The sequence below is a fragment of the Aythya ferina genome, assembly GCF_964211825.1.
Source record: "Aythya ferina genome assembly, chromosome: 7".
Taxonomy (NCBI): Eukaryota; Metazoa; Chordata; class Aves; order Anseriformes; family Anatidae; genus Aythya; species Aythya ferina.
Genome location: NC_140302.1, coordinates 37451175 through 37460237, shown reverse-complemented (window position 1 = coordinate 37460237; position 9063 = coordinate 37451175). Strand labels below are relative to the sequence as shown.

At 42.8% G+C, this 9063-nt stretch overlaps 1 long non-coding RNA gene across 1 annotated transcript; it reads right to left on the bottom strand.

Moving 5' to 3' along the window:
- Positions 1-458: 458 nt before the first annotated feature.
- LOC311440003 lies at positions 459-8612 on the bottom strand. The gene is made up of 3 exons (XR_014695148.1): positions 8519-8612; positions 2679-2894; positions 459-782 (listed from the first exon to the last, which is right to left on the bottom strand). It is a non-coding gene; the product is annotated as an uncharacterized lncRNA (long non-coding RNA).
- Positions 8613-9063: the final 451 nt, after the last annotated feature.

Here is a 9063-nt window from a genome sequence, read left to right as displayed (position 1 = left end):
TACACCCACCATTTACACTTGTTGGAACTCTTCTTGGGAATGCCAGTAGTGAAGGCAGGTGGAATGGTTGAGAGAGCTCCTGCACGTCCGAATTAATTCTGTCCCTAGCAGGATGCTGTTCTGGCAGCAGCTTGGGATGTTGACCAAGTGACTCCCTTTTGTCCAACATATTTCAGATTCACAAAATCATTTGAGAATGTATAGAAAATAACTATCTTAGCTTAAAAAGATTCATTATTAGCATCAATTGGTTTATGTGGGATTGAAAAATGGATGTCAACATTGTGTAAGAAAAAACTTTATTAATAATCAAAATATATACATTGCAAAAGAAATCAGAATAATTAAAAAAAGAAAGAAAGAAAGAAAGAAAGAAAGAAAGAAAGAAAGAAAGAAAGAAAGAAAGAAAGAAAGAAAGAAAGAAAGAAAACATTAAAAAAAAAAAAAAGAGCAAGTACTTATTGACCACATTTTATTTCATGGTATTTAGTTTCTGTTTATCACACTGTGTTAAAAGTTTCAGCCTCTTCAACAGACATGTTCCATGTGCCAGGCTCCACCACATGTTGCTGTTTTAAGTTTGGTCCATTTAAAATAGAACAGCTGTGGCACTGCAAAAATTAAAAGCATTTCCATTTCCAGGTGTGGTATGAGCCAGCAGGCTTGAAAAGTCCCTAGTGGACATGGCCAGTTTAAATGCCACATGTAAAATGGTGCGAGGAAATCTACATTAGTGCAGAGAGGTTTACATCACAAAGATCTTCCTTCTTTATTATGTCAGCCTGCAGGAAAAAAAAAAAAAAAAAAAAAAAGCACATTTTTAACAAGGAAAAATCTCAGCTAGCAATCTTCCTTATTCACTGCAAATAGAAAATGTTTCATTTGCAGAGAAATGCATTCTTCTTTGGTATAAAAAGCAAGCAGACAAACAAACAAAACAAAACAAAAAGATACCAATTGTCTATCTACTTATCTGTTTACTTGGGGGAAGTAAAGGAAGCTCAATGTGATGAGCACAGATTTTGTTTCATTTTGGCAATCAGTGAGTAGGACCAAGCATTTCTCACAGTTTCCTCCATGGCTCTATGCCATGCAGACTTCAGACTTTGATCAAAGAATTGGACTGGGGTTGTCTTCTGTGCCTGGAACAGTTCCAGTTTGTGGTGGCATTCTCAAGGATTGCTGACGTCAGTTTGCTGCTGTTGGCACAGCAGTAAGTTGTATGAAACATGCCTTAGCAGATAATAAACATGTATATATACTTTTGTGTGTATGTAACAGACAGATCAGAATAAGCAGCTAATAAGCCACAGGATCTCAGAGAGGTACTGCAATATCAACTCCAATTAGATGACTTCTTTTAATTACACAAGGCTCTTTTAAAGGCCTTGTGCCAAAATTATCTTGAACAAGAAGGAAAGTGTATGATTGTTAGTTAGTTCCTGATAGTCATGTGTACATGAGCATCTTCACCTGCTTTTATTTGATATACGACAGGATTAACACCATCTCTTTCCCCCTCTGAATATATCCAAGATAAAGCAGTTGGACCATGCTCTACCTCTCCTGTTCCACACAGATATTTATGATGTTTACATGGTGACCACAATATGCGAAAGTCATTCTTCAGTCTAGACTTTTTGCAGAAAAGTTGTCAGAAAACAACTGCCATTCTATGTTTGTGAATATTTATTCAGTCATTGTGCCATGCGATTCACAACGTATTGAATCTGGTTGCACTGCTATGGAGTGGCACTGCACTGTGTCACTGCTGTATATCACTGACGAGGAAGCTGTGTTTAAATGCAAGCTTTCCAGCTTTCCTTGGTCACGTTACCGCTGTTACTGTACTGAGACATTCCAAAGCACAAGGATGAGGTTCTGTAAGCTTTGGGACTAGCTAATGTGAGATAGAGGATAGGGCAAAGGAACAATGTTCTTCCATCTTTCAAAGGATCTTCCAGCAAAACATCAGTTGGTTAGCACTGTTAGGATTACTGGTACACTGTATGAGCAGCCCTCAGTACGATCTGGGTCTAAACCGTGAGACAGAGCAGCAGTGATACGTCTGTTGCTGTATTTCTTGGAACCTGATTAAGGCCTTTTAGACTGCTGACTAATAATGTCTTTCATTAAAGCTTAGTTCTGCCATTATAGCGCTATTTCTTGCGTATAAGATATTCCACAAGTGTTCTTAGAGCAATATTAATGCTGTCATAAATTTCTATTGGGTTCTTAATCTCTACCAGACTTTGCAGTGTTACAGCACAAATTTCCAAATGAAACTTAATTGAATTCTTATAATAATTGAGGGGTAATTTTGCCTAGCAATTTTTAGTCATTTGTTCTTTTATTGTTTATCATTCACTAAAGAAAGGTAGCAGAGAATTTTGTCCTTTTTAAACTTAAGACAATCTTAATACTATTACAGAAGTTACACCACCAAAAAATAAAAATAATTTTAAACTTGTTTCCAACATCTGCTTTTAATCTTTTTGCACAATTATATATACATATCCCATCTTCCAGCTCTCATATTTTTGTTTCTCTTATTTATTCTCTTCCTATAGTTCTTTCCCCTATGAGGATTTAGCTCTGGATAGATCCATCTGGTGTGCTATTTCAGCGTTAAAGGCCATCCAAATATTTACTTTCGTACAGCTAATAAACAGTCATACCTTGCAAGCACTTCTTGAGAAGCCCTGAAACACTGCATGAACTTTATGTGTCAGGATAGTTCATCTCCAAGTGAAATGCAGCTATTCCTGGAGAAGAACGCAATGGCTGTTTATCATATGGTCTTGACCCTTTAAAAGCTGTGTCAGATAGGAAGACAGTGCCCCAGGAAATCACGAGAATCATTCCCAGCATTGTTCACACGCCGAGGCAGGAAGCTGCGTTCGGAACAACAGGAATTGGGAAAGGTTAGGCCTGTAGCATTGGAAAGCTGCAGCACCGTTAATTTATTCAGTCTGAGTCTGACTTGCATCGTAATCTATCCCCATACTGCAGTAAATACCACAGCTGCCGTGCTGCTTTGGGGATACCCTCGGTGTTTCACGTTCTGCCTTCCTACCAGGCCTGCTGGCACTCCAGTGTGCTGCCGGGGCCTCGCGGCAAGCCGGGAGGAGAGGCTGTGGGAGATGCTGGGCTTGTGGTGCCGTCACGCTGCGCCTTTGGTCCAGCGCGAAGAACGCGAGTCAATGCCTCTGCGATGCTTTTCTGACCCACCGGGGCTTGCTTCAGGCTTCCCAAGTCTGAACCTCCTCAGGCTGGAGAAAACTAGCGAGGTCACAGATGGATGCTCGGTGGCAGAGGAATATGCCCCCTCAACCTGTTTCTCGTGGACCGAATCTGCTTTTGTTCATCTGTGGCTTATCACTTACAGAGACTCAGAGGGGCAAGAACCTCCTTGCTGCTGCATGCAGCATCCTGGCTGTCAAATTCTCAGTCTTTAGGACAGGGAGGAAAACCTTGGAGCTTTTGTCTCCATCCTCTGTAAGGCAGCATGTGAAACTAATGTTCTCGTCTCTAAAATATTTTGTTGATACAAAAATGGAAAAGTATTTAAAGACCATCACCAGCTCAGTGAAAGAGTAAGGACATGCAACTTTCCAAAGGCAAATATATTTACCTTGCTAGAGTATCAGTACAGTAGCTAAATACGTTTTAGAAGTAGACAGAGAATTTGCAAGGAGTGAAGTGCTGCGGCGGTGATGAGGGAGCTTGGCAGGCACTTGCTGACAGCATCGGCAGGAGCTGTGTGCTCTCGCAGTGCCCTCTCTCCTGTAGAGCACAGAGGGCAGCTCAGACTTAATTTTCAGTCACTCTGTGGAGATCATTCAGAGGTAATTACTTCAATTTGGTTTATATCACTTGGTCTGCTGGTGATAATCTAGGTTTATTTTCTCATTGCTAAAGGTCAGTTTCTATTATATGGCTTTAGCGATGTATATGAAGGTGTGATATGAAAGCTTTTATAAATATATGGAACAGATTAGAGCAAGCAGGATATAAATAGCTAACTACTGATTACTCTTCTGCACACCTGCCTCCCAGAGTACCGCAACAATATTTGAGACAGTTCGTGAACGGCCATTTCCTCCAGCTCCTTTTTTAATACATAAACACGTGTGTACACACACACACACACACTTACTATTTACTTCATTACTGCAAAACCTCACTGCTCTACACAGAAAAACCACCATTTGGGAACGATGAAACAGATTTCCAACTGTAGCAAAGGTCAGAAGTGAGAAATGCCACTTACCTGAAGGAGCCAAGAAGTATGTGGCTTTTGTTGTCCCTTCTCACAGGAAGTAAGCCAGTAAGTAGCATCTTGAAATATATTTCTTAAGTATTTATGAAAAACAAGGTACTTTCTGAAAGTTTACCTAAGTTTCTGTGGGTACTGGATAGCTAGCTTTTCTCTCTCTCTCTCATTTATTTATTTATTTATTTATTTATTTATTTATTTATTTATTTATTTATTTAAGAATAAGAAGAACATTGAGCACTTTCAACCGATTCTGCTGAAACAGCAGATGAAGACTGGTGTAAGAGGGGACACTAAGAAATACCAAGCTCTGGTCCCTGGTATCAATCCTTCATGTTTATACAAAATGGTAACAAAACAAAAACAAAATACTAAACAAACAAAAAAGACCACAGCATCAAGAGACAAGCATGGAGGAAAGCGGTAAGAGAAATCATAGCTTGTTGAGCATGAAATGCTCATTGAATAGGAGAATGTAATTGCAAGACTGTTTTTGAAAAGTTGTATTTATTATATTTATGCCTTGGAAGACAAACATTTTCCTAAAAGCAAAGGAAAAAAAGAACCCAAAACAAAATAGAAATCCACAAGGGGCCCGTGAGCATGTTGGCATGCTAAGAGAATTAACATTTATCTTAAGCAATTTCATAATGAGCATAAAAATACCCTCATCACAGAAGGCCAGTGATTTTCAGCATGAAAACCATTACCCGCCCTCTGGTCCTTTTATGTTTTTGGCCCGGGCTGGGGTCTCCCTGGTGGCCCCCCACCTCCACCTCCACCTCCCATCACCCCTGCACCCGCTGGCCCCGGCCGCCCCGCTGTGCCCCGCCAGGCGCTGGGGCAGCCCCGCGGCTGCAGCTTTCCAGGTCTCACCAGGAAACAACTCAGGCGGGGCCTTGCAAGGAAACAATTCATGCATAATTTATGCCACTTCATGTTTCTGAGAAGTTGATTTCTTTCAGATGGGGAATATGATGTGGTTTGGGTGAGTGTGCATGTGATGAGGCCAGTTCTGCTGTTTCCATGGGGCTCCTGACCCTTCTGTGCATGAGATGAACCTCCAGATACACCTGATATCAGGTACTTTTCTTTTACTGTGCCTTTTTTTTTTTTTTCCTAGTAAAGTTTTTCCTCAAATAACCTCCTGAGGTTAAGCAAACCTCAAACACTGAGTTATAAAAGAGTGATGGGATCTTGTGTTAGAGGACACAGCGGCAGGCTGTGCATCATCCTTGCGTGTTGAAATCATCCCAAAGGAGGCCAGATCCCAGGATGTGCTTCCCCACAGCTCCTGCAGAAGACAAAGCTGGACAGAGCCACAAAACCTTGGCCCATTACAGAAGTGGGTTGGCAAAGTGTGGGCTGTTCCTTACAAATCCGTCAGTCTCCATTCCACTGTGAGCTGTCCGTGAGGTCTTCCTGGTTGGTATCAAAATATAAATGTGATGTGTCCTGACATAGTTCAAGGCAGGGACTCTCTTTAGGGTACACCCCACAGATTACACAGCCACTTGCATTTACACTCTTTTCATGGGTCTGAGGTGGAGAAGGCTTTGAGGGACAGAATACTTTATAACTCAATCACACAAAGAGTATTAGTGTCAATATCATCTGAGCAAAATCTCTATTACCTAATCACCTAGCATTAAAAAAAAAAAAAAAAAAAAAGATTAATACGGTGTCTGTTCTCACAGGACCATAGATATTTTTATGGGATATGGCATTATAATAAAAATTCCCCAGACTTCAGCTTAATCTAGAAAACTCATTAAATAGGTTCAATACACTATGGAATTCTATATAGAAATGTTATTGTTAAATGTGTACCATATTTCTCTCCCTTCTGTGCCCAAACATTATTTTGTGGCGTATTTTACAGTGTAGTCATGAACAACACAGAAAGACGGCTCAGAATTGATGCAGGCTTTAAAGACCATTGACCTCTGTGCATTACTGTGTGGGACGGTGGGAGTAAAGGGGTCAGAATTTATAAATTACTTCACCACTGGAGATGAGTTTAGCATGAAAAGAAAACCAGGACCGATATCCATATATGCTCATTACTGCCTAAGCGTAACTTGTTGAGGTTTCAGATTTCCAGCCAAAAATGTGTTGCAAAAGACAAACGGAACACTAACATCTCATGCCCTGCCTGTGAATCACCAACACTCGGGTAATCCCTGGTTTTGGAGCTGCCGAAATCATTGCAATAGTTGCTGTGCAGAAAAGGCCAAACAGAGCTTCCTCTGCATGCTGCTAATTACAGCCTTCGGCGCACTGAGGGGCTGTCTCCACGGGTGTTTTCTGCACTGGAGCAACCCCAGCACCTCCCCTCTTGGCCCACAGCAAAAAGAAGCTCACAGGCCCTCCTCCGCCTCGGAGGCACCGTGCCCAAAGCCCAGAGCCCGCACGCAGCTCGGACCTCCTCCTTCCCACGCATGCCCCACGTCACCGCCGCCCGTCCGGCAGAGCCTGCCAGGGAGGAGAGTGCTGCCTATCCCAGCCCTGCCTGCACGGGTGGCAGAGGGGAGGGAGGCGAGGGAAATCACTTTGGGAAAGCTCTCAACCCTTTGGTATCTCCAGATCTGTGCTACAGCAGCCAGTAGATGTGGTCTGTACCTAGGGCTTTGCCTGGCTGCCCAGCAGGTTGATGCAAGCATTGCTCAGCAAGGCAAGTTGTGCCCGCTCAGTAGCCCCTTCTCCCAGGGCTGTTTCTTCTGGCTACTTCTGCCACAGACAAACTGATACCCACTGTTATACACAGGCCTGCTGCTCACCTTCGCTGCAGCGATGTCACATACCTGAGCATGGGGCCATCAGCCCGCAGGAAACTTCAGCCAGAGCCGAGCCGTGCGGCACGTCCCACCTGGGTGGCAGGAGCACGTCCCACCCAGCCTCCGGGGAGCTCCTGTCCAGCCACGCTCAGCATCTCCAGTCATCTCACAAGGCCCTCCACTACCTAGCATCTACATATCCACCAGATTAACTCACATGAGGTGAAGATCGTGATCAGCAGCTGTGCTGCTCTGGCAAAATAGATTGTCTGTAGCATGTGCAAAGCTTTAAATTAAGAGCAGAAAGCATAATTTTGGGGGCCAGCTTGAGACTCTTGAAGAAATTCCTACATGATCTAAGGCTCATCACAAATCTCATCATCTTTCTGCAGGAGGTGTATTTCTGAAGTGGCGTCTTGCTCATTTTATATTGTTGTATCACATGAGGATGTTAAAATAGTGCACACAAGAAGAAAATGCTTTATAATATGCATTTTTCCACTAGAAAGCAAACAAAATGACAGCAGTTAATCCCTTCATTAACTGTAAGTTAAGCACTGGCAGGGAACCAGTCCTGAAACAACAGGGACCATAGCATGACAACTCTTTAGAAGATGCTTTGATTTCTTGTTCTTAAAACTAGCGATGAAAACTTACTCCTTATTCAGCAGTCCAGCTTAAAGGCATTGCATACGGTGGGATTCAGCTAACCAGAGGTGTGCCTGTGTTGGAAATGTTTTCAAGCAATTCCTCAAAGTACTGGAAATACTTAAATACCATATGAAGTACCAAGTTCAGTGTATGGAGGTTTTTGTGGTTGTACCCAGCAGAATTGTTCTGTGGGAAAATAAAATTGTCCTGCAAGGCAACACACTTCTTTTCAAGCAATGCACAAAGCTAATAGCTTCAAAAATGCATTAGAATAAACTTTTAGTTTTGTTTTGCTTGCAGATAAACAACAGCGCATTGTATGAAGTGACTCCAGGACTCCTTCACTCTCCTTGGACACCACTCGTGTTTAAATATAAAATGTTTGGTTAACATGCCTCTGCACCACTAGTGAAAGTAAAACACATTCTTGCTGCAGGCTCCTCTTCCAGAGGAGCTGGTTTCCCGCTCCAAGGAGGGAGCAAGGGAGAGCAGCAAGCGCCTGGGGTGCAGCGAGAGGGATGGGAGAGAGAGGAGAAGAAAAGAGGGAGCTGAAAGGCCAAGGCTCCTCCTTCTGAACCAAGTAATGGAAAAACGATGTAAGAATTCCAGCGCCTGAATAAATATGTGCCCTCTGACCTTAATCCCCTAGGAACCAAAAACATCCAGAGTCAGATAAAAATAGTAAACCCTTTACATTGCTGAGGGAGAACAGCACTGCTTGCGGCTAATTATCCAAATCCTGTTAATAGCAAGGGGGCTGGGCAGCCACTAGGAAGTGAGTGTTTGCCAGAAGGTTTAACCATGCACGTACCAGAGAGCGAAGGCATCGCAGGCACTTGCAGACGTTGAACCATGTGAAGCTGAGAAAGGGCACGGCAGCAGCGAGCCACGCTAGGAGAGGCGACCAGGAAGTTTCCCCGTGTGGGGAATCGAACCCATCTGTTTCTCTGTGTGACACACGCTTCAAAGGAGACCCACCAGAATGACTCATGGTTTACTGCTATTCTAGCTCCGAAAACTCCTCCCAGCAAGTTTACAGACCTTGCCTGCTTGCTAGCTTGTGCTGGAAACCTCAGCTTTGCAGCGGGATCTGTTGAAAATAAATAAATTACAGCAATCCTGACAGCAAATGTCAATGAACTGTTCAGGTTCACTTGTGTAATTTTATTTAAAGCACTATAGCTTAACAATATGCTGAGGATAAACTATTTATTCAAGCCATAGTGGAGACAATAGATTGCTTCAAACAGCATTCTCAAATGTTTGCTCTAGTTCTGAGTGACTGTTTCCTTAGTCAGCATTGGTTTTCTTTATTGCTCCCTATTTGCAAACATTCACACCAGCTGGGTCTTGCAT